The sequence below is a fragment of the Coturnix japonica genome, chromosome 3 (genome assembly GCF_054131305.1).
Source record: "Coturnix japonica strain WE chromosome 3, WE-NBRP24, whole genome shotgun sequence".
NCBI classification, from domain to species: Eukaryota; Metazoa; Chordata; class Aves; order Galliformes; family Phasianidae; genus Coturnix; species Coturnix japonica.
Window position 1 is genome coordinate 9,197,969 of NC_140665.1, and position 26,730 is coordinate 9,224,698.

General features: G+C 42.4%; 1 long non-coding RNA gene across 20 annotated transcripts in view; it reads right to left on the reverse strand.

Annotated features, from left to right (window-relative positions):
- Nucleotides 1-1,283: 1,283 nt before the first annotated feature.
- Nucleotides 1,284-26,730, reverse strand: part of LOC107310797 (uncharacterized) — a 423,706-nt gene continuing 398,259 nt past the window's right edge. For 15 of the 20 annotated variants that reach the window (XR_014944413.1, XR_014944407.1, XR_014944402.1 and 12 more), the window contains 3 exons: nt 6,346-6,451; nt 5,452-5,528; nt 1,284-2,387 (listed from right to left, as the gene is read on the reverse strand). This is a non-coding gene — a long non-coding RNA (uncharacterized LOC107310797). Of the gene's footprint in view, nt 2,388-5,451; nt 5,529-6,345; nt 6,452-25,371; nt 26,086-26,730 lie in introns of those variants that run through there. The other 5 variants (XR_014944406.1, XR_014944416.1, XR_014944417.1 and 2 more) reach the window with 3 other exon arrangements.

Below are 26,730 nucleotides of genomic sequence, written 5' to 3' on the forward strand. Positions count from 1 at the left end.
GTAATAGATAGTGAAACAGACTATTTCATGTGCCAGTTCGGTAGGTTAATTTACATAAGTGAGAAAACAGTTCTGACTGAAGGGAGGAGTGATTTGGAAGTTTTGATTCATATGGAAGTGTTAGCAGCCCTGTGCTTATACCCACCATTGCTGAACAGAACAGAATCAGTGGCAATGTTATTTCCAAGTTCTGTGGTGTAAATAAAACCCCTTTCTCTGACTCACAGCGAGACATTTTTTGTCTGTATGTGTTTATGTTGAGGGAGACATAACTTGGTGCTCTGAGCATTCCTTTTAACAAGACCTTTTTGTGTCTCTCTTTCCCTTGCTTTTTTGTGAACTTTTGAAATCTTTCTTGCCAGTGATCTCCTTGTTTAGCGTAACTACATCCCACTTGTTCAGCTTGCTGGCATAAGTGAAAAAAGACATGGAGTTATACTGGCTATAGTGCTGGAACATTATAGGGAATTATATACAAAATGAGAAAACTGAAGCACCAAAGGCTGTATTAGAGCAGCAACATCTAGGCAAATTGACACCTAGTGTGTACAGTAACTGCGGGGCATCTTCTGTTACTTCAGCTGAATGTGTGTGAACATCTCTTTCTTAAGGACCTTGCTGTTCATGGTTTTTTACCATATCATCGTGATTTATGCTCGCAGTGGCCAGTCCCAGACTACAGAAATGCAAAAGCATGCTTAGCCCTTGCAACAGGGAAAGGAACAGAAACTAAGCCCAACCACATCCCCAGTGCACATCTGTAATATGTTTCTATTTCTAGCCTTCCTTTTGAGCCCTGGGAGGTAAGGTGAGAAATTACTGCTTCTGGGAAACAACAGGGAGACTAAGGCCCTCTGTGCTGCTATGGTGGTGTGTCTGTATCAGCCACTCCTATCGCCTTTGAAATCAGTCTGGCCTCAATGAACCTGCTCAATATCTGCTGCATGCTGCACTGTTTGGGGATGATCCCACCAGAGCTGCCAAGCTATTTTCAAAAGACAAAGCAGAGAAGTCATTACTTTGTCTGTGTCCTTCTTTCTATCGTACAGCTCTGGAAGCACCTCCCGAAGCTCTGCACTCCATCACTGCCCTGCCTGTGCATGTGTTGTCCCCACTGCGGCCTGGAGCTCCTTGCTTGCGGTGACCACAATGGCCCAGGCCTGTCTAGGAGGGTTGAGAAGGATGGATTCTGAAGGGAATGGAAGACAAAGCAGTAAATGTCGCAAGTGAAGGTTTTAAACAAGTCAGTCCAATTTGGCAAACAAATCAAATGTTCAAAGAAATTGTGAACATCAGCAATGATTTTTCCGTTTATTGATTCCCTGTAAGGAAATAAATAAATAAATAGTGGGTATTAGAGGAACAGCACATGTACTAGCTCACTCATAACACATTTGGGGGCGTGCAAACATGTGTGTTTCACCCCACTTAACATACCTTGTTTTTCCCATTGCTTGTATGAGAAAGGCAAGATGTTTCAGTGGGCACAGCTCTTTATAATCCAGTGCCAAGAGCAGAATACAAGACACCAATACAGTTGCTCACAGGTGTCTTCTCAGAATTTCTTAAGTGTTCCTAGGAAGGCAGATGCCCTCAGGAAGAAGGTAATTTACGTACTAGTTCTACCTGTACACCTGTTTGCAAATGCAAATACGCAGCTTTATGCTGAGTGCTGAGCCAATAGGAAGCTAACACACAGTACTGACTGCTGATAATTAAAGAAACCTTCAGGAATATCATATAATATCTGGCATGGGATCCTCTCATCCATCCAGCAAAGGCTGCTCTGCCATGCACTTTCCATACTGCTCTGCTCGTTTCTGTAACAATTAAGAGAGTGTATCTGTGAATCATGGTTTCCATTGACACGTTCAGTGCACCGCTTGTGTGTTATTGTTGTCTGATGGTTCCTTCTTTAGTCTGCAGAGGGGATCACTCTATTACTGCAGTTCAGACAGCTCACAGGTTGGCCCTTGCCCTGCTCTTTCGTACAGTAAGTATAATTAGATGATAATGCCCTTCTTGTCAAAACTTACTGCTTATTTAAGCCTGCAGTAATAATTTCAATTTATTAAAGATTTATTCAGATTATTATCACTGTTTATTCAAATGGACATGCTTTTTCTTTTTTTTTCTTTTTATTCTTTTCCTTTTCTTTTTGTTTTCCTTCTCTTTTCTCTTTTTCTCTTCTCTTCTCTTCTCTTCTCTTCTCTTCTCTTCTCTTCTCTTCTCTTCTCTTCTCTTCTCTTCTCTTCTCTTCTCTTCTCTTCTCTTCTCTTCTCTTCTCTTCTCTTCTCTTCTCTTCCCTTCTCTTTTCTCTTTTCTCTTCTCTTTCTCTTCTTTTATTTTCCCTTCCTTCTTTTCCAGGGAAACAAAAGTTATAATTCCTGCAAAAGAGATGCAACAAACCTGTCAAGTTGTGAAACAGTTAACTTGAGCGTTTTACTTAGAAAGGCTGACAAATTTTCTTCACTTCAAAATATCATTAACACCAATAACACATTTGCCCAAGCCTATTTCTAAGTTGTAAAAAAAGATTGCTACAGATTAAGACCCTTGATATAATGCTATAAGCTCCTAACAATGGTATCTTTTATAGTGAAGAGCAACTGCAGACACAAATTGCCCCCTTTCCTGCACCTTTTTCACAAAAATCAATATTAAAGTAGTAGCTGCCTTAACTCTCCTATAGACTGTATGAGAAAAAACCACAGCCACGCTTAGGACAGTTTAGGTCAATAAAGAATCAATAGTGTGGTTGAATCTGTAGAAAGATAAAAGACTGCGAACTCACTACAGTGTGCCCTATTGTTTCTCTCTATTTTGAAAAGAAGCTGAAGCTCCTCACTTTTTTTTTTCAAGCTAGCAATGAATTTCGCGTTTGCAGAAAGTGAGGGAGGTCACTGCGGGCTGCATGTGGCTTCAGTGTCTGCAGACAAGGGGTCTGATCTTGTTCACCCACACCTCCCATTTAGTTCAAGGGGAGCCCAGGGAAGCAAGAAGAATGCAGTGCTGGGCCCCCAGCAGACTGGAAACCAAAACACTGTAGTGCGCTTCCATCAAGCCCAACTCATTTATTAACTATGGAGAAACTACCCATAAAAACTCAGCGGTGGAAGGGGTCCTTATCGTGATTTCTAGCTCCCTGTCCATTAGGAAGAAGGGAGCTGATTTCAAGCAGAGAAAGCTCTCTGATATATTTGGCAATTGCCAGACACGTAGATCCTACTTACAGCTGAAGTCAAGCTCACCTTCCACATTTCACATTGTGATTTGACCAGATTTGAACCCCCAGTGAAAAAAAGCACAGCTTCAGAGACAAATAAATAACTCGATAGACATACAAGCTTGCACACGCACACACCCCTACACACGTGGCTGGGGTCTGTGTGCCTCTGCTACATCCCTGCAGTGCACTGTGCACTGTGTTTCTTTTATAATCCTGAGAACTGCAACCATATACCTGTCTGGAGAGCAACTGAACATGAAAAAATATTGGTTTGTGTGGACTGGGGAGCTCAGATAAAAACAATTTATGAGCCCAAATCTTCCAAATTCTTTACTTGAAGATACACTTTGTTATCCTACAAAGGGCAGCCTCTAACATTTCCCAGCTTACAGCAATAGCTTCTGCTCACAAAAGCTCTGAGCAAATCTAGATAAAACTGGGACTACAGCTCTTTACAAAAATTGGGAAGTACGTGGGTAGCAACAGAGAAGAGAGACAATTTTTTATGCATTTGTCTTATGAAAGAAATGGCTGCTTGCTTAAATGCTTGGGCTCTCAATGCATAGAAATTCCATCCTGCTCTAGGTAGGATCAGAAAAAAATAAATGTGTCTATTTTTATACAGTAGTCTGAACTGTTTGGAGCTACAAGATTCACTAACAAACAGCTAGTAACCCAAATATCTTACGTAATGAGTCAGTGCAATTGGATTACTGAGTTCAACATGTCCTGTAACAGGATTTTTCTGCTAAATAGTTTGTTTATTGCTATTATTATTATCAGGGTGAAAATCTTTTTTATTATATTGTCTAACTTTTTTTCTACAGCTCCACATCATGCTGACCTTCCACTCTCCCTCTGCAAATAGTGGCAAAATGGAAAATGGTGGCACAACAGAGCCAGCCTTGGCACTGCTGATAAATGAGTTTCTGAGATGTTCCCAGTTTGGAGAATTCCTTCATGGCACAGGGAAGGCTGCAAACATCCACTCTTTGCTCTAACCATAGTGTGGTGACAGAAGAAAATATGTACCACGAGCAAAGGAGATAAGCACTGTGGAAAGGCCTATCTATAGGAAGTGATTTTTGAATATTCATCACAGGATTTTTCAGAAACAAACTGCAAAATTTCTGAAGTTCAACCATTTCATCTTGAGAGTCACAGATATTGATTTTTCTGTGTGGAACCAAATCTTCTTCTGTCTTGTGTAACTAAACTGTGTTTTATTGCATTACTCTCTCACCTCATTTTCACTCTGCCCATCTTTTTCCCTAAGCACTGGCAACACTGCTCATCCTTTCAGAGCATTTTTGCAGCTGGTTTATGAGTATCCATACTGAACTTATCAGACTATTCCAAACTGAAGGTGAGCCCCCAGTGCAGCTCTCCCTTTGGCTTTCTGGAGCTGCCTGACAATGTGAGGGGCCCCGCACCACCCATCCGCATGCTGTGACCCAGGAAAGTTTGGGCAGGGAGGTGCAGTACGGATTGCCAAGCATGGTGCAGCTCTACAGAGAACTTCAGACATACAAGACTTAGCGATGAGAACTGAGGAAGAAAAGTGAAGTGCATTGCCCTCTTTTTGGTCTAACGACTCAAAGATATGCTCAGTGTGTAAATAGCTGGCGTGGGCTAAGATTTTAAGGCCCTCCAGTTGGCTGTTACCACCTATTGCAGGTAACTTAATGCCCACTGAAAGCAGTCTGTTGGCTTCTGTGCTGAGGCAGCCTGGGGAGTCATCACGCATTTCCCACCCAGCTGGGTTGCTGTGCCAGTTTGTTTCCAACAAGGTGTGTGCCCCACTTCTAGCTGAGGTTTGCTTTTGGGTCAAAGTATGGCTTTAGTTCTGAAAAAGACTTGTTTTCCTAAGCAAGGCACTAGCTTGTTTTATCAAGATGCAGCAGCCAAATGTGTTGCTTAATTCCAACCTCACCAGAGTGGCTCGTGTAGTAAGCTCAGAGAAGGGAGCAGGCTCTGAGTAACCTCCTCTGTAGGTTGCTCAGTCACCAGCAGAACAATGCCAGGACTAATCCTTCTCTAACTGCCTTCAATAGCACAGGGTCAAACACGGCGCCACTATCTTCTGGTTTGATTTACACAGGATAATAAAATCAGGACTTCAAATTAGCATGCAGACATCAAGAACCATTTTCCGCCCCCCCCCCCTTTTTTTTTTTTACCCCTAACAGGATCTCTTACATTTCTCCTTTCATTTACAGCACCTTTTTGAGTCGGTTCCTGAGATGCAACTCTATGAGCTGTGTACTGGCGTACATGGCATGCTGATCCCCAATACAGCCTGTGTGAAAAAATAATTCCAGACTTACTTGACTTTTGTAAAAGGCAAAAACAACAAAAAATTAATCTTTACACAAACAACCCAAGGGAACGTTTAGTGGGACTTTTCAATCTATTCATGATTTGTAATTCCCAGCCCCCCAAAGTTTCCATGCCATGGCTAAATACCTAGGGACTCCATATGTTGAGGGAACAAGGCAGAACCAAAATGAGCTGAAAAAAGAATGCGTTAGATTCAAACATGGGATAAAACAGTACCCAAGGAGCCCTTGCTTCATTTTCTCTACCTGGAACCATGGGACAGTGCTGCCATCTCAGTCTCACTCATGTGTGACATTTATTTTGAATATGACAGTGGTGGTGACCTTGTCATTAACCGATGCTGCTAGCAACATTTCAGCTTTCATAACTCAGTTAATTTTCAAGACACTGGTTACTGAACCCCCACTATAATTTCAATATAATTAAACCATATTAAAAACTATAAAAAAAATCAAGTCACCTTTTGAACAAATACCAGCTGATGTTTAACTTGAATTCACTAAAGCAAGGAAGATTTTGGTTGTGATTCAACCAGTATTCCTTAGCTCTTGTTGCTATGCATGGCACTTGGGCGTGCACACAACAGCTTAGGCATAGGGGGAAAATGTTCAGTCATAATGCTCAGGAGCCAGGGACTGACCCTTATGCCGTGGCTGTGTTATATGCTTAAGAAATAACTAGTTAAAGCTATGCTCGCTTCACTGCCATATCCACACCCTCAGGTTGAGAGAGTGAAGCCTGTGCATCTTCTGGAGCATTCTCTGGTATGGGTTCACCTGGGGCTGGGGAAGGTATGGATGGAGAAAGGCAGATGTCATCAGTCCATTTCTTTGTTCCACTGGAACCTTCTCAGAAGCCAGTTTTCTCCTTGGATTTGCTCTTCTGGAGAAGCACAAAGCAGACAGGATGTTGAGAGCAAGATCTCCAGAAGGGTCAGACTCCAATCTAGTAGATGGTCAAGTGCAGGTGCTGACTTAGGGCAGCAGACTGTCCACAGGCAATCTGCCACTGCCTGCAGCTGACATGGTAAGTACAGTCACGGGTCTGTGTGCCCATATGTCTGTGGTGCAACGCGTCTGCAAAGCTGGGGGAAACATATTGCCCATGCCTTTGAAAACCTGATCCTAATCTCATGTGCTTAATGCGCTTAAGTTCCTTTCTTTCCTTCTGCATTTTCCCCCCCTCTGTTATTGGCAACAACTGCCAAAAACATGAGAATGTAACTAATTTCCTGGTGGATTTGTCCTCTCCTGCTTGGCAAGGATAGCCATTTCCTCCCTCCATTTTGTTCCCCAGAATCACCAGCACACTGCCTACGCTTTGCACAGAGGATGACTGGTGCCTTTTCTTCATGGTCTTTTCCACTATCCATGCTTCCTTGTTTCCTGCACTTGTCTGGGAATGTATTGTTAAGCTGAATTCAGTAGAGGTTCTTTATGGAACAAAATGGTCAGGTTAAAACTTATCCAAGTGTTTGTAGCTCAGAAATCAACTCCTTTCAGCACTTTGTCTGAGCCTCTCCCACAGACTTCACAAGAAAACCTGTTGCCATGGTGTGACTACATGCTGCCAACACAACAGCTCTGCCATGGGCAGGGACACAATGGGGAAGGGACGTCAGCCTTGGAGGTATAGACCTATATAGCAGGAGAGGAAGGAGGTGGAAGGGGGGTGAGGGGGGGTGAAGGGGGGAAAGGAGAAGTGAAGAAGGCATCTCTGCAAGGCAGATCCATGATGTGAGGGAGGAGACGAGATGGAACTTGGTGACCAACCAGAATCTGCAAGGGAAGAAGGCTGGTAAAAGCAGAAATCATTAACAAGTTCAAGGGAATATGGACTGACAGAGGCAAAGGAGGTGGATGCATGGCAAATGGAAAGAAAGGGAAGGTGGAGAGAGAAGACCAATGCTGCAAGAGCCGTGGAGCTGATCTCTGATGTCCTTCTCCTCTCAGCCTGCCATTTATTCTAAGTCTTTCTACCAAAACCAGATTTCAGTCATTTAATTTCATCCCTGCTTGAGATATGAACCTCAAAAAAAGCTTGCTTGAGGGAAAACTGAGAGCCTACAAATTCAGCCCTCAGAAAGTTGCAGTGAAATTAATACTAAAAAAATGTTTCATTCCTGTCATCTGCCTGAAATTTGGAAGATTAGAGTTGTAGCTGGTACTTCAGAAAGGATACAATTATTTTTCAACTGATAAAAGTCTTATTTTTGCATCATGTCAAGTTTCTCCCCAAAAACAGCTTTTCGTGGCCAGGCAGTATGTGATCCCTGTAAGAAAAGATCTGTGAGAATACACAGGCGTGCTTTAAATACACTGCTGCTAGCAGATGGACTTCAGCAACACGCCCAAGAAGACAGAAATTGGAGAACCGAGTTGGATTCAATTTAGAAGAAGATGTGAAAGTTTCAATTAACACAATTCTGCATGATTTAAAGAAAATATTCAGGAGTGGTATTTATTTAGCCTGCAGCCAAAGTCCATTACTGAGAATTGCTCTTAATTAAAATTGTGAGAGGTTGGGAATATCCACTCCTGTCACGATTCTTTCACCTACCAAAAGAACTACCAAGCTTGCTGAGCCTCTGGCATTCCCAGGCTGGTTAGAAAAATGGCTGGATGATAAAGGTGTTATTTTAAACAAGACAGTCTAACCAGTAACACACAGAAAAAAAAACATTACGAGTAAATGTTAGTGCATTTTCAGCATCCCCAAGAGTATATGAGAATTAACAAAAGACAAGAAAAAAAAGGGTTTGAATATGGTTCAGATAAACTTGGGAAATACCAATATTTAGGACCCTGACATACAAAAAATGTGGCTCTCCTGCAGTTCTTATTTCACTCCCAGTTTCTTACTGTTTTAAATATCTGTGCTCAGTGGCAGAAACTTGTAGCAAGATAGCTAGGCAGGAAGGAAAAAACAAGTGGAAAATAATAAAAAGGAAAAGCCTGAAGTTCAGCGACTTAAACTCCTAAGAACAGGCTCAGTATAAGCCTAATGGGAGCTCGAGTCATTTCATCTGTTCCTAATTGCTTTCCTCACTCCTGGAGAGAGCCATTGTCATGTAAAAGAATGGAAGCAGTCCAGTAAACCAAAGCTAGTGATGCTGTGGCTGTGCTTATACCTAACCCAGAATTTAGCTTTTCACAACTATCTGTCCAAACCAAACTTGCAGTTGTATAGTCACAGTACAGGTTAATAACTTCTGGTATTGGCTCAGGTTCTCTTTTGATTCCCCTCACCCCCCCCCCCCCCCCCACAGACTTTCTTTTTTGGATAAGTGATCTGTAATAAGGATGTATGAGTGACCCAAGGCTTTACTACAAGGCTGCAAGAATCTGCATAGTTTTACAGAGAGGAATAAATATGAAAGGTAAGCAGTGCCTTGCAGGGTAAGACAAAATTATATTCATGGGGATGACTGCTGGAAAACATGCACTCGAATTCTGGAGAAAATTTAAGGAGCAATAAGACATTAAAGAGAGGTAGAGGTAGGAGCCTTGAGTCTTATTAAACAAAAACAATCATAGTATCCACATTTTTGTAGTCCTACTGTGAAGTTCCAATAAACTTTACCCAAAGAAACCTCCATAACACTCTTTACCCAGCTCCATGGAAAATGTGAAGTGATTCCAGAGATCGGCTGACTCTTTAATACCTGGTGTAGTAGTTAAAAAGGCCACTTTCTTCTTCTCTCTCACACTCTTTTTTTTCTTCTTCTTTTTTTTACTTTTACTGCTAACCCATTAAAGAAAGAACTAGTTCTAGTAATAAAAGGGAGCTACATTCCCACAGGGAGCTGGGGAATGGTGCTTCCTGTGTACCCTTAGTGCTCTTGGCAGGGGTACTTGTAAAGAAGGTGATGCTTACTCACAGGGAAGAGAACAAAGTATATCTTGTTGAATGGAAAACAGAAACTTCCAAATACAAAAAGGAATTTCAGCAAGTTTTATTTCTCTCTTTCATAGTCCTGACATCATATTCCTCCACAGTGACATCACAGCTCCAACATAAGAGCTTCCAGTACCCAGTGCCTATGAAGCCTTACAGAGCAACAGCATTTGGCACTTCTGATCATTATTCAAAACAGAGATGCTGATGAAGCCTAGACCCCCAGAAGTAGACCTTCCTGCACAGCTGAATTCCTGTGTGCTTACAAACTGCTATTCAAAACTTGCGAGGAACATCTTACTAAAGTGCCTGGGGCTGGGAGAGTTCTTTTGACAGAAGGAGGTCAGAAATACAGTAGTAAAAAATGCATGACTGTATTCAACCATTACTATTTTATTTTTCCACCCAGCGCCACCAGTCACAGCTTTGGGGAATCCCAGCTGGGATGGCTCCACCCAGCACACTCAGGGAAGGTGCTTATTATTTTAGTCCTATCTTTTTTGAATGGCATCATCAAACTTCAAGGCAAACCAACCGGTATACAGCATAAGCCCTGGCTTAGACTAGATTTACCCTGATGAAACAGAGAGCAGAATTTTGTCTGCCTCTGTTAAAGGGAAATGATCTTCCTAGCGATGGAAATTTGCTTGTCTCTGATGTATGCTAGTAAACAGATGCCATTGCCATTCCTAGTTTAAGAGAGAAGAAGCCAGAGCTAGGAAAGAGCTTCAAAGAGACTGAACTGTCTCTCTTACCTGTAGGGATATGATTATGTCTGGCAGAGCTCTGGGGAAGCAGCTCTCACCACTGCCAGCAGCAGTCCAGAAGCACTCGAGAGCTATGAGCTCTTTTCCCCAAACTGCCATATCCTTCCTGAACTGGAGCATTCATCCAACAGCTACAGATACAGACACACAGAGGTCCCAAATCACCAGGAGGCTGGAGATCTTAACTGCACCCTGTGCTGGCAGGAAGCCCTCTGTCTACACACACAAGGTGAAGGAAATGCCCTACAATTATTCTGCACCACACTCAGACGGACTGGTGGTTATGATGCTCTACCAGTCGGCACCATCATTTTCATGGCAGGTTCTTTTCTCGCTGAGATTCACAATGTACTGGTGAGAAAATATGGAGCTTACCTGTAAAAAGTCTGTGTTGACAATAAGTAACAGCTGTTGCTATTTTAATACTATCTCAGGGCTCATATAGATGTGACATCACACAGAACTAAGGCTTGGCCATTTGATTTTACTGCCAATATTCCTTAAACATTGGGGATTTGGTTACAAATTTGTGTGGTGTGTGTGTGTCAGAAGAAAACCCACAACTGGAAACTTCTGTGCAGTTTCTTCCCCTTGTAGCAGTTCAGTGAGCCATAAACTGGTTTCATTTTGGAATTAAAACTCATATTCATATTAAGCCAAAGAGAAGGAAGCGTGTCACTATGTGAACTTATTATATGTCTAAACAAAAAAGAGTTCTGCAATCTGACTGGTAAGCCATCAGGCAGGAGGAAGCGGGGATGGTTGCTATTCTAATTTCAAACTGCAGGGTTCCCAGGTGTATTGTATAGGATTTCCTGTAATTTACAGGCAAAACAAGCGGGCTACAGGAAAATGTTTGCCACACTGTACATGTGTATTAATTACACAGCAGGACAAAATTATTTCTTTGTGATAGGAAGGGATGTGATCTACAGGCGAACCATTAAACTGATGTGGAAATGCAGACATTCCTCAGCCACTGAGGAGGGCTGCTGCATTCAGGGAAGTAAAGCTCACCCTTTGCATTCCCAGGTCTGCATCTGAGAGCACCACAAAGTGCCAGGCTCTGTGGGTGTGGGCAAGGGGGGTCTCCCCTTACGCAGTCTCTCTGGCATCCTTGCTGCCTCCACTCTCCTGTGGGGGCTCCTTCCAAACTAAGTTCCTTCAAGAGAGACTCCCCCTCTAGTGAGAATGGAGGAATTTCTAGATCTCAGATGTGTATTGTTCAATACCTCCCTAAGCATCATGTAATAATACAATTGAGTTTTTACTAGGATCATTGGATAGCTATCATTCTTTCAACTACCACTGAGCTCTGAGAAGGAATCACTTTTCATTACCACAGGTTAGAGCAATATGAAACTAGTCGGAGAGAGACAACACGGCACATCACAGCCTCTCTTAAAAAAGATGAGGGAAATTCTTTTTAGATATGTAATCAAGGCTTGAGACATAAAGGGATATGAGAGGAATAAATAAAATATTCAGACGTCCTTTCCCAAGACCAAATTTCATCTAACTGTACAGGCTTGTTCTCACTGTGAGATGAGCAATTCTCTTTACGCTTGTGCTCACATGCAGTTTCTGAAGCCGTTTACTGTTGTTTCTTTCCTGCCTTGTATGAAGAAGAAATCTCACCTTCCACATGCTTTCCTGAGTTAGACTGCATGTGTTCAGGTGTTTGGGGGGAAGAAGCCCAGAAACACAGTTTTGTATGACTAAAGCATTCCTTAAAACCTAAAACCCTCAGTCCAAAACCTCTTCCCATATTCTTCAAGGAATAAGTCCAGGCTGGGGCTAAGGATCAGATTACAAAAGGCTTATCTGCAGATGACCCGTGGGCATGTAATCATGTCCAATTTCACCATTATGCAGTTAAAAGGTACACTTCAGCTGCACTGCAAGTTAATACTTCTTTTCTTGGCCAAGGGCAGAACAACTGCCCTGCACCAGGACACTGGGACAAGGCTGAAGAAATAAAGTGGCCCCACCTTCCGAAAGGTGCTTGGCTTTTTCTCAATTAATCAAATAGCAGGCAAAGCCAAAAGAGAACAGGCATATAGGATACCCAGTTGGCTTACCCGAAGGATCCATATAGCAAACAGCAGTAAGGTTACAGAAATATAACAGATGTCTTCCTTCCTACCTCTCCAGTAAATTTTATGCTCCTGACAAGCACAAGTTTCTGAGCTCAAGAACACAGTACTTTAATAGCTGGCTGAAATTGTATAACCTATCTGGATAAGGAAGGAGAGGACAAAAGCTGGTGGATGAATCAGGTACCTGATGGCCCACCAACCTACGGCTGCGAGTCAGCCAGTGGGCAGAGAGACATGGAGTGAAGACCAGGCTTCAGTGGATGCTACCATGTTGTGCGGACATCAGAACAGGAGCCAGTTCCTGGGTCGTCTTCACTGTGCACATGGGGACCGATGGTTTTTGTGGAGTGAGTGGGGAAATGATCTGAGGACACGCCCTGGTTCAGCTAGCTCTACTGCGAGGAGAGCAGTACAGCCGAACTCTGCAGAAAATAGCATCTCCTTTATTTGCTATTCTGTTGGTAGGACACAAATCTAGATCCATGTTCAAATGCTACAGTCTTTAATGGCCTCCACAATTTAATGAAACTTTAATAAACATGACTCTGACTGTTCCAATTCAGTCCTTCTTTTTCTGCATACAGAAATCCCTTTAACGGGAGGTCATTCTGCCATCATCTCAGAGGCATTTTCCCTTCCTCTTCAAGACCAGGGGAAAAATGTTGCTGAAAATTTCTAGAGAAAATAAGAGTTTAATTTCTTGGAGGTGTTTTGTTGACAAGAAAATAGAAAGCATGTGTCTCTGCTTCCCTTATTGTACTTCCAAGTAATGAAAGTATTTAAGGAGGTACAATTATGGACTTGGCAAGCACCTGGGGCTCTTGGAACTGCTTTTTCACACTGAATAAACACTGCAGTTAATCTGTTTATGTTACATTGCACTGGAAAACTATCTCCAAGAAAAGGCTATAAGTATGTCTTTATTTTCCACTCCTTTTCCTTGTTTTGAATGTTGTATTAATAATTTGTTCGAATGATTTGATTCTTCTTCTTTATCTCTCTACTCACAAGACAGCCAGTCAAAAGCAATTTTTAATTAACAAAGACATAAACCTAGGGATTACTGCACTAGGTCAGACCAATGATCCATTCTGATTTTGACAGTGGCCAACAGGAGATGCTTCAAAGCAATGTGTAGGAAGCACTGTAAGGAGCAATAGCTGCATGACTTCATGCGAGGATGTGAGGTTCTTAATGCACACATCTTACTGCTTGCTCACACATCAGCCCTGAGAATTGGCACCCCTTCATTTGAACAAACGTGCAATAAAAATGCATAAGGACCATTCTCATTATGTTTGTTCACATCAAATCTGATATTTCACATCAGTTTATAAACCCAGCCATCCCTTAGAGTCAATTACACCTCGTGGCAGTGATTTCTGTAATTTAAATAAGCAGTTTGTGAAACCCAACCCAACAAAAAGCCCCAGACCAACTCTGGGGCTGAGCTAAAAACAAGCTCCAAGTGCATTGTGCAGAATTTACTGTGTTGCCCTGTGGCTACTGAACCTTAAAGCAGAATCACCGTGTCCTGTCCTGTGTTGCTCGCAGACCCTGTAAAAAGGTGGCCAAGAATTTGAACACACAGTTAAAAGATTTTGTTCTAAAGTCCATAAAATTGCTCACTGCATCCATTTCTCCCATTTTAGGCTCAAATCTGGTAGCTTCATTTGAGAGTAACAGAGAGAGAGCACAGAAGTTACTAAGAGCCCTTTTATTGACTTCAGATGGCATTGTATCGGAATTGGTGTTTTTAAAATGGAGTCAGTACAAGCAGGCAGAAACCGTGTGCCCATAAGGTTAAAGAAAAGTGTGTGCGTTTAAAACACTGAAGAAACTGTTCTGAGAACAATTCATCTTTCTGAAAATATGAACCCTATGATGCTGCCAAGGTCAGGGAGAGCTGTGATAATTTAGTATGTAAGTGCTAGTCATACAGCACAATGCCACATTATTTAATTTTGTAACACATTCATACAACTGCCTGACAATAGCCACGGACATTAACGCTACCTGTGGGCTGAGGTCAAGGCAACATAGTTTAGCATTAAAACAAAAGAGCTAATTGGATTCCTGTTCAAGTTCTAGCTTATTATGTGATCGGAGTTACTTTTCTTCTTTCTGCCTCACTCAGCTCATCTGGAAAGGAGGACCGCGCAGCATGACTCATGACTAAAATGCAAAAGAAAATCCAGTGCTTATGCCTGGCTTATTTGGTCATTCTCCCTAATTTTTCTGTCCTTTTTTCTTTTCTTTTTCTTTCCTGTTTAGCTCTGGTTTGTGAATTCTGGGCCACTTCTCTCAGAGAACTGAACAGATCACCTTGTGAAATGAGAAGGACTAATATAAAAAAGGAGAAGTCATCTTCAGCTGAAAAAAAAAAAAAAAAGCAGATGTCTTGCTAATGCCAAAATTAATAACAGAGAGATAGTTGGGGCTTATACTTCATTTTTACCACTGGTAGTGCATAGAATATCTTATAAATAAGTTGTCATTGCCCACCCCCAGAACCTTACAGAGATATATAAGCACTATCCCCTCTGCATGGAAGAGAAGCACTAACACAGAGCAGTGAAATGATCCACACAAGGAGAGTGGAGAAATCACCGACTCCCACCTCCCCCCCCCAAAAAATCACCCCAAAACAGAATTTTTGCCTCCTTATTTCTAAACTGATAAAAAAAGGACTTTTCTCTACCCCCAAAAATTACAAAGAAGAGATTTAATTTCAGAAACAAAACAAAAAAAACCAAAACAAAACTTATTAACACAGAGCTCTCTTCTGTTTGCAAAGGAGCTGAGAAATCACAGAATCACAGAATTGTAGGGGTTGGAAGGGACCGCCAGAGATCATTGAGTCCAACCCCCCAAATGGCTGCGGTGTAGTGACTTCCAAATAACATCCTTTCAGTGCTCAAGAGGAGAGAGAGAAAGATGTATGTCCTCTGACCCAATGTGTACAGTTGTTTCCAAGGAGTTTGTGTAGGCAAGTTTGGTGACTGCAGGCTCAACTTCAGTTCTCTCTGCATGTGCATTTTTGCTATAAGCTTGGGCACATGGCTGTACCATGTTAAAAAAAGAATGTAGTTATTCAAAGAGGTGGTTTTAGGTTGAAAAATAGTGCCATGTTTGTTTGGAACATAAGCACAAGGAGTGCACTCCCAGATGAGCTCCCTGTCTCCAAGCATCCTGCTGCAGCCAAAGGCAGGGGAGTAGCACACAAAGAGAGCAGATGGGATTTTACGTGGAGAAGAAAAGGACTTAGAGGCTAAAGCTAAGTGTGCTGCTTATCCCACATTTTGGAAATGAAACAAATGAAATGGCCTATGAATCAAGCAGGCATGCTGCACTATGTAAAGAAACAAGGGCATATAGTTAAATGCAGGAAATTCGCTGAATAAGACACCGGCTTTTATTTCAAAGGAATATGGGCAGAGTCTCACTTTTTCATGACTGCTTCAATCACCTGTACGAAGGGGCTGCTGGGCTTACACAGACAAAAGCCACTTATCCACTTATATTTGGTGCCTCACAAGGTCTGAGTCTTCACTGAGCTGAGAAGTAAGAAGCTTTCCGGCTGGCACCTCCTAAACAGCCTCCTGTGCTGTATGCAAATGGTCGCCACGGATTCTGCTGTAGATATTTGCTCTACACAGGTACTTCTGACACCATTCAGAGGAGCAGGCTGAGGACTCTGATCTCTCTATGCAGTCAGAGAGGAGATAAGCCCGTTAAGTGGGATGAAAGAAAAGCTGGAGGATGAACACAACAACGTAATGTGCTTCCTGTGAGTAGGCACTCCCTATGCCAGAACTTCAGTCCCCAATCCTCCTCTTCCTCACTACTACATCCTATGAAATGCTTGGGGAAAACCCTTTTCACATCATCTGCATACCAGTAGTGTGGGGCAATTAATCAGGATTTCCAGTGCTGCATCATAGGTCACAACATCTTGTGACACTGGTACTGGAAAGCAGAAACATGATATTCATGCATTAATGATGTCCGTTCCTAAGGCAAAATCCCTGCAGCCCCAGTGGCCTGGCGGCAGGACCTGGCTTGGACCCCGTGGCTTTGACCGTCATCCACACGAGTGATTTGAAGGCCAGGTTGTAACTTTACCATTCCCATTGAAGAAGTGAAGCACAGAGCTGAAATATCCCCCAGAGGGATTCAGTAATTACATCCAGAAATGCAAACACGCTGAGCCCTCCTACCAGCTCCGCCAATTCCTCTGGAAGTTGGCACTGTCAAAGCAAACCCAGCCACCCGCAGCACCCTTCCACCACCCCTGCTGACAGCGCTGGTGAGGAGGAGGAGATGCTGATCACTTTGTTATTATGAGAGTGTTGGCAAAGGTGTTGAGTTTGACACACAAGTATCAAGAGCAGGAAAGCGAAAGTCGAGGAAATCAGTATTGTGCCATCTGAAATTGCTCTGGTAACTAAACCTACAGAAATCAATGACTCTGCTTTCACAGTAGTTTTCACATAGACCTGAGGGAGCGTAAGGCACAACTTGCACAGATGGGAAGTCACTGGGAGGAAGGAGTGAGGCGGGATTGGCCATGGTGTCTATCAGCTGCAGCAAACAGCACTCACAAGCAGGAGTGGTGGCTGTCCACTCTTGGCTTGCCTTCCTTGTTGGATGCTCCAGGGTGGAAGGAAAGAGCACAGTGAGAAACCCGAGCACTACAAAAATAACTGCTGACATTAAGAGAATTGTTTATGCTTTCACGTATTTGTGCCTCTTATTTGAGTAAAAATATTGTAATCCATCAGTCTGGATTTAGGTGGGAAGATTTTTTTTTCCCCAGTTCCACCTTTTCAAACTAATTTCAACACAGCATCTTGTTTGCGTTCCTCCCTTTGCCTTCCCTCACAAAAGCAATCCCCTCCCCCCCCCCTCCACACACACATTTAAAACCTTCTCACAAAGAAAAGTGAAGGAAAATAATTTTTATGCAACTTATCCATCTTTCAAAGCAGCTCCTGGCAGAAGGCAGCTGAGAGTGATGAGTCTATAGAATAATAAATAATAACAATATTGAGCAGTTTTGCAGAGCAAATACACAGTGAAAAACTTTTCCTCTTGAGTGCCTGACATTATTAATTTGTTCTCCAAATACACTGGTGAGGAGAATCAACTCATTCTCACAGACAGGGAAAGCAAGCAGATAGATTTCAGTAATTTCTTACGTGACAGAGGAGTCAGTTCCAGAAGGTGGGCAGAACACCTCACAGAGATCACAGCCCCTGCCCGTGCCAGTACCTGGGCACAGCCCTGCCATCACAGTGACTGCTGTCAGCGAGTGGCACGTGAATGGGGTTTTGGGCATCTGTGAGTAATATTCTCTCTCATTTGCCCTTCCCTTGGCTCCAAAAGGGGTATGTTCCAAGTCTCGGGAGCACGCAAAGGCTGAAGAGAAGTTCCTGTAATTACAGACTATTGAAGTATTTCTAACCTTTCCCAACTTCTGCGCAAGAGGGTCAAACTGGTACTAATCTGCTGTCTAAAGTATTATGTGACATCCAAACAACCCATCTTGACTTGCATGGACCAGGAACATCCCTTCCCAGCACTGTTGTGGGACAACAGCACTTTGTTTATTTATTTTTTTTACCACTAGGACTGCATATTCAGTCCCTGCACAGCAGAGATTTCAGATGAATTAAGTGGAAGGAAGGAGAGCTGATGTGAACTGCAGTATTCACTTGAACTAGTTAGTGAATGACCTCACATGCAAACTTCCAACACCTGAGACAAAAGTATGGAAATCTGAACAAAGTAAAACTTACAGAATGGGAGGTGTATGTGCACTTATGAGAGGAGATGATAGGTTTGATTCCTTTGGTGGGGAGGGAAATGTAGGCCGGTAAGCAGCTAACTTAAATCTACATCTCTTTCTGATCTACAGTACTTGTAATAGAATGATAAAAGTAGCAACAATTTCCAGGACCAGCACAACACTAAAAGCAGGTCACAATCCTGCATGCCACACTCAAACTAATGAGCTCTGAGAAATCAGTGGATTTTGGGATTCCTGTACGGACAAACATCATTTGTACCAGGTTCCCCTGATAATGACTCAGTGATGAAACCAGCCTCCTTCCTCCCTTTATCCTTATGAGCCGGATTAGAATGCAAAAGTCACCCAGGCAGAGAATGGCTAATCCATGTCACCTCCTGCATGCTCTAGGCAATTGCTGCACTGGCACACCAGGATGATATGGCACATGCTGATGCTGGAGCTGTTGCTTTTGCTTTTTAAAGCTATTGATTTCCTGCCCTTTCTTGTAAAAGATTCTGTGAACTGGAAGCAGTGAGAGGTTAACTGCAAAGATTTCATTTAAAGGAATATTTTTGAATTGTTTAAGATCCTAAATCATTAGTAGTTAAAACATGCGCTGAAAATTATATCTTGAGGCAGGGGAGTTGCCTGCTGTATGAACACCCCAGGTCCTGCTGTTCATATGGCAGCTCAGCTCCTGCAGGCAGCCACAGCTCGGTGTCATGTCCTGGCAGCAGCCCCATGTCATGGGGATTGTGTGTGGGGGGTGTCACTAACAAGGGGAGGAAGGAGAACCGGGACACAGCCTTAAAGCAATTGAAGGCTGGTGTTTGTGAGAATCACATATCAGAAGGGGAAAATACATCTCTTCCAGCGCTCTCACCCTGAGGACTGAGGAAGGGCAAGAAGACACGAGTTCCACACCCATGGTAAAGAGTCAGTTTCTCCACAAGTGAGCACTGACAGCTCCTGGGGGCAGCCTGCATGGGAGCAGCAAGGAGAGCTTGGAAAAGCTGGAGGGACAACATGCTGGGAGCCCTTCTGCTAGAGGAGCACAGAGGTGAAGGGAAGGGAGGATGCACAAACACAGGGTGCACAGAGGTGGAGGAGGAGTGTTCACATGTCCTGTTTACATGCTATAGCTTTATAAACTGATGTTCCTGTTTCTGTGGTTGCATTTCCCCATTTAGGCTCCTTTTCTCTCTGCAGAATTTTCTCCATGCACAAACATAGGCTGTAGCAAAGGAGGAAACAGGAGGATATATTTCGCTCACCCGGGGACTCACGCAAGTACATGGAGCTTTCATTTCTGGGAGGAACCTGCTGACAGTGAACCCAGAACACACTGCCAAGGGCTTTGTGCATCCTTTTTCCATGAAGCAGCTGCAGCAGAGCCCTGATAAAGTCAGTCCTTCATTTGGGTGTGTTGGGTCTTGCTCTTTTTTTGGTGGGGTCTGTCTGAAGGGCAACTGTCTTCAAAATAAGCAAATACTTTGATTTTAACACTATGTAGGCAAAGCTCCAGTGATTTCCCTCCTCTTGTTCTTCCCCGTTTCTGGGAGAATGAATGCTTACGAAGCTCTGCATTGCACTCTGCTCTGTGCTGGGGCTCTGACAGCCCCACATGGGGCACTCAGGGGGCAGCAGGCCCAGGGGCACAGCAGCATGACTGCAGGTACCCAGTGGGATTGATCCTTACCAAGAAGTCAACCACCAAGGGTTCCTTCCTTCCTTTTACTCACTAGAGTTTTTCAAAGATTTATTTATTTATTTATTTTAAGATTCGCTCTACTTCTTAAAGAACTGCTTCTCAATGCAAAAACAGAATGACAAACACATCTTCCTTTTCCCTGCTGAATCCAGCACTGAAGCACATAATACTTCTCATCTTATTACCTCCCCAAGTCAAAATAAGTCAACCAAATCCTGCGGTATGCCTATCAATACAAACAAGAGATGCAGGAGTGTTTTTTGTAGAGAAATAAATACAGTTTAAGGAATGATTTTCCTTACACGACAACTTAAGGTCCTTCAAACTTGACAGAACTGATTACTGAATCAAAGCAGAGGAGGACTGTGAACAGAGTTTTCTTGCATACACCTGTATAGCGTTACACACGCTGTGAGCTACTGGGAAGGAATTGAAATGCTTGAGCTATCAGCAAGGAAAACCCGCAGGAGAAAAAGAAGCAGAGATATCTTGGGACTAGCTTCAGCGTAACCTCCTAGAGTATGTTTACTTTCCTTTCCTTCTCTATTTCATATTTCTTCGTGGGGACTGGTCCTCAGCCTCACAGATCCTCCCAGGAGTCCAACGCCCCTTTTGTGGACTGCACACGTGGCACTGGGAGTGCGGCAACTTCAAAACATAAAAGAAAAAGAGAGTCTCCCTCAATGCCATCATCATTTTAAAAGACGGCAATTGATGTCGCCTGCAGCAGCAGCTATGAAGCCCAATTATACCACATTTCATTCAAGTGTCAAAAATTGGAATAATAATAACCAAAAACGAGGAGCATATATAGGAACCGATGCTGCCATCTTCTTTTGTTTTGGCCACGCGTTTTCATGAATTCATGCTTAGAGCAGACCCAGTGCCACACTCCTTCAAGGACTTTCTTGTTCACTGTTGTTTTCAGTTAACAGTTGCCTTCCCTGCCTACTTTCTTCGTGTTGACAGTCGCTCACAGAGCCTCCATATGCTCTCCCTACTTGAGTAGTCAGTCATTTGTGAATTAGCTACCCAATCAAATATCTAAAATAGGCTGGTAGTGTTCATTCATTACTGACGTTTTGAGTTGGTGTATTGCTTGCAAAAGTTGTCAGATTAAACATGCAGAAATGAGTATTTGCACAGAATAGGGAGTGCACAATCAGAAACACAGCAACAAGCTCTGGTCTGAGTTCCCACTGACTCTGTATTTTATTCTACACTGTGTATAAGGAAAGGTGGCTGAGACATGAAAAGACCTCCACCACCTTCTTACTTAAAGTGGAATGCTCGGAAACAAACTGGAATCCTGGCTAGAAGAAAGAGAGCGGCTCCAGGGGTGCCTCGGGGTGGAGGACAGGTGGGTTAAAGCAATCAGAGACATCTTTTGGCACATTGTTCTCATCTTAGATCATGGATATACATACTGAAGCCCTGCAAAGTGCTTTCCTCCTCCCATCAGCAATATTCCTACATGCTCAGAAGCATGGATAGAGTCTTCATAACCCACTGACAAAGAACAGAAGAAGCACTTGCATGTGATGCTCTGTATGATTTCAGACAAAAGCGGTCCTTCTTCTAAGTTCTGCCTCAAAACACCAGCACAATGCTTTCCTTAGCTGATGTTTTAAAGGCATTTTAGTACTGTCCAACGAAACCTCAAACAAGCAATGCCAACCTGAAAAACAGCCAATTTTTCACTAAACAGAGTTGTTCCACATTAGGATTTTCACTTGCAAATCAGAAACACAGCCAAAATCATATCTGGACACAAATTTTCATGCAGCTGAAATATAAAACACAGGTAAATTTGCTTGCTTTTATAAGAAAAGGGCAAAAGCATTGAGGTAACAAGGCTATCTGTGGTAATCACACTTCACAGCCCAGATTTATGCTAGAAGATGACAAACAGATAAAGCCATCTGGGTTCCGTATTTGTAACCCTTACCTGTAAAATGTAAGATGGCTAGTAATCTAGAAGAAAAATAAAATAAAATAAAATAGGGACTTCCAGACCAAAGGAAATGTCACTGGTGATGAGAGAATCAAGCTGATTTCTTTTCTTCTCATGAATTGTTGTCACAATAAAGGGTTTGCTTGACAACTTTACCCTTTGCAGTCACTGAGAAACCCAGCTCCTTTGAAATTATGATTTGGCTGGTCCTTGTATTGATATTACTTGATGATGATGACAATGATGCAGAGAAAAACATAAGTTAGCTGCTTGTCATGGTTCTTACTTCAGCTGACTTTCAGCAGCATTTACAATTCTGTATTAATAGAAGTTAAAATATTAAACACTTATTAAGGTATGCAGATATTATTCACAGGAAACCAGTAAGAAAATGCTATTTTTAAGTGGACATATTACAGGGAAGATTATTTCAAGTTAGAGCTTCCCAGAAGGAATATGAAGAGGTTGTTTATTCATTGTCAGCTGGAATAACAGAATTGTTTTATTGGCGACAGTACATTAACATTAGGCTAAAGGCAATTTTCCGGAAGTTTCCCATCTTCAGAATTCATGAAAGAAATTTAAAACACTCAGAGCAAATGTTCAGTGCTAAGGACAGTAATGTAAGGAATCAAAGTGGAGCTACCTGGACTGTACATTAAATAAAAGGCAGAGAGAATGAGAACTGAGTGAATTTTTATATGTTCACATTAGAACAGTCTAGTCAAAGATTCTGACCCCTGGCCCTGGAGAAGTCTTCCCCGTTTTGATATTTTCTACAAAATAAATCCCAAGAGGGCTGGAAGGAAAAACATTCTCTCTTGCCCTTTTTTTTCTTTTTCTTTTTTTTTTTCTTCTTCTTTTTCTTTCTTTCTTTTTTAAAAAAAAAATAAAAATGAAACAGCGTCTGTATTATGAAAAAGAATACTAATAATTTGGCAGTGTTCTGAAGTAGCTTTTATAAGCTTTTGCTTGGGATTTGATATTGCCTAGGAAGTCCATCAGATTGCCGTGGCTTTACTGGAGAAAGAAATGTTTGGCACTGGATGTCAGCTCATAGTCAGCGCAGTCAACAACCCCATACATCAGCAGAGATAATGCTCAAGGTGACGTGCTCAGATCTTCTACAGCCAGTCCAAGCCACAAGCAGAAGGAATCTGGAGGAGCTAATTTCAATAATGTGGTGCGGGAGGGTCCCATCTGTACATAAGAAATTGCCTGATAAGTATGAAATGTGTTCCCTGCACTGAACTGACTGCGGAACATCTCCGTGTTCAGGGTCCTGGCGGGAGGAAGGCTTCTTGGCTGACTTCCCCGAGTTGATCGTACACAAATATTTGAGCATAGCGTAAGATTATTACTTTGGGAAAGGAAAAAGAATGGCAGGAATCAGGCAGCAGTGTGTAATAACGAATAGGTGCATGCAGTCAAAACAATTAATGTCACTTTACAAGGTCTTTTGGAAATATATCAACAGGGGGAACCCACAGATGGCTCCTTCTCAGTGTGTTTTGGAAAGGGCAGGAAGGGCCAACCTATTGCAAATCCCAGGCTGAAAGATAAGAGTGACCAAAAAAAGGAAAAAGGATGGAAAAAGTGTCAGGAGAGTATTTTTTATCCTCCTACAAATAAAGCAAAATAAAACTGGGCCTGTACATTCAGGGCAAAAATTGCATCAGAGGATGAATGGTTTCTTGCAGCATACTCTGGCCTGGGATACACCAGGCTGACCTGTAATGCCATACTGCTGGGCAGAGGACTAGAATTTTCCAGTGCTCAGCACCAATTAAGGCCAGGTTTGCAGTAAAACGTCCTTCCCAGGAGGGCCAGCAGGGCAGAAAGCATTTGGCTCCCTCCTGATGTTTGCAGAAATGTTTTCAGAAGGCCTTCTTTTCCTGGCACGCTGCCTTCCTTCTATACCTAGTTATTTAAACAGAATCCTTCGAAAGTCCAAATTATTGTCTCCCTGATTCTCAGTTTCCTATCACAGAAATGGGAATAAAAATAAACTTTTGCTGCCAGGGAGCAAGGAGGATAAAGACAGGGGTGCTTAGTTCTCAGAAACATCACTGCTGGGGTCAGAGAAGGGTATGATTTTTGCACCAACAATGCCCTCTGTGCATATGTTGTGGTCTTACCTTTCATTTAAGTACTCAAACATTCAGAATAAAATCAGATCCTAAAGCAATACTGTTCTCTGTTCTCAGAAATCCTGTTTCCAAAATGACAGAACTACACTGCTCATTGAAACTTTCTCCTCAATCAAGGACTTCAGCCTTGATTACCTTCTTTCATCTTCAGTTTGGCCAGAGCTTTGTCCTGCTTCTCTCAAGCTGATGAGTGTGACATCTAGCGTATGTATGTTTGTGGGTGTGTAGGTATATACTTTTATATATACATACACATAAAATATAGTACATACGTACTATACATATACATATAAACATACGTGCATCTTTAAACAGTGTTATTGCTGGGAAAGGATGAACAAACATCCTGAACTTAACTCCGGACATTTTTAAATATCAGGCAATTAGATGTTGTTAGAGGAGCTCAGTGACTGCTGGGGTTGCTCCTGGGGTTATTCTTGCCCTCACTGGCAGCACGTATATAATGATGACCCAGTGCTCTGTAAATCACTGTGACGTTGGCAGACAGCAAACACTGATGGAAACCATGCCAGGTGGAGAAAGAATTGTGGTTTTGCTCCTTGGTCTGAGCAAGCCCTGTGCAAAAAGAAGGCTGTGTCACACATAAGGTGGACTCATTGGGCAGCCAATAAACAGGGGTCCTGAATGGGCTTCAGGAGGATGACAATGGCAACAAATGTTGTGGGAGACCTGGAGAGCTGATGAAGTACCCTGTAGGTGCATCGTGGGGGGTTGGGGCTCAACAGAGTAAAAGCTACACTGTGCAAAAGGCGCTAAGGAAGAACACAGCTAGGCAGCGTCATTTCCATCTTTCAGAAGAAAGAATAAGTGGAATCATTTCATCATGCAAGCTATACCCACGAAGAGCCATACTGATTGCCTGTAAAAATGTTTGAAGAGTTGCGCACATCTGAAGGACTAGGAATAAAAGAAGGATCCTCCTCTCTATTTTAACAAAGGCTTCTGAAGAGCACTTACCATGTTTTACTTCAGAAGTACATTTTTGCATGCATACAGGTGTAAGAAGTTTCATTAAGTTTGAAGGGAAAAGGCAAAAGCTTGTAACACCAGTTAAGGACACTGAGAGTGCTTAAGGTGATATTTCCTTCCCCAGTCTAACCCATTACTTCTGCACTTCTGTGTACAACTTCAGACTATTCTGTTTCAGGCAAAGACTGGGAAGAACCCTTTGACATAGAGAGCCTATGTAGTTTGTGGGGCTGGCCCCTGATCCACCACACATGGCAGTATCTTTGGATGAAGCTGAAGGAAAAAGTAAGCAGCATAAAGCCTTATGAGACCGAATGGTGATCAGAATTACAACCATAGCTACAGAAGGGATCTAAGTGTGTTACTTCACTGGGCTTGAGTAGGCCAATGGCGCTTTCAGTTCTTGTATTTTTTCAAGATTAAGGCAAGGAAGGCTTTGGTTTTTCTTTTTTTTTTTTTTTTTTTTTTTCTTTTTTGTTCTGTGGTACTTTTTTTTTTTCATTTCAGAAAGTCTGATGTTTTTGTAGCTTTTTTTATTACCTTGGTCTTTCTTTCCTCGTTCTCCATTTGGTCACTGCTCAAGCAGGAATGAATTCCCAGTTCCCAAAGCCCATATGTGATTTCTATGGAGTGATCCCAAATTACCTAATCTCAGCTCATATGCCTGTGCACATTCGCAGTTTAACATCTTTTTTTTTTCCCTTCAGAACTGGGCACAGAAACTGCTAGTTGGCTCAGATGTAAAAATAATGCAACGCTTAGGCCAAACCCTGCACAATAAGTCTACATATGTGGTTGGGCACTAACAAGCAAGTAAGAAAATGATCTATTTAAAGACTCAGTTCTGATTTAAGCATTGCTTTGAAGCAGTATGAGTAGCCAGCAGAGTCTGGTCCCCATCACAATTTCTCAAATATAAAAATTAAAAAATGATGATAATTATGCATTCTGAAATCTGGATGGGTCCATGCTACGCTGAAGCATATTTTCCAATGTAATTAAGGCTTTCAGCTGATTCCTTCCGACTGCAATTGTTATTTCAAATGTGAATTAATAAATCATGTCCATCTAGTTAAGAATTAAAATCAGTCTCAAGTATTCCCGCTTAGACCAGCAAAGCTGAAGAGAGGGAGGGATGAGCGGTCCGAAGAAATCTGCAGTGAGGAAAAGAGGAAAATTGGAAAAAAAACCAAAAACTAGTAAGTTTTTTGCTGCTTCTGAGTTTTCCAGCCATGTAAAAAAAAAACACACAGGATGAAGTTATTTGACTTACACATATGGAAGCATTTTTCCAGCTCTATACCAAAACAATATGCAAATAGTCTACCCCTACTTTCACTCATGACTGGCTGCAAATACAAAATTCAAGCTGAATAATGTTAACTGCCCACATGCTCTGCTCGAAAGGATCCTCAAGGGCTTCTGGTCTCTTGTGGTATACACAAAGCACTTTAGCTATCACAGTGAATTAGTGTAAGGCCTGGTAATGCACCTTTAAGTATGTGAGCCCTTTTAAGGCACTTAGAGGTCAAGTCTGTGGCTATATAAAGTACAGCCTTTCGAACATTTATTTTCACTTGCCCATCCAGAGGCTCGGATGGCACGCAAAGCCGGTGTTTAATTTCACGAGAGCCCTTCAGATTCCAAATTGTCAGAGTCATCAGCTGCCTCTGATAGCCAACCAAAGTTTACAGTCCTGTAATAAAGCAAGGTAAATATTGGCAATCAGGCAGTGACTGCAAAGCATGACCACTTGCTTTAGGAGTGATTGTCATTGTGAGAGAAAGTTGTCATTTTGC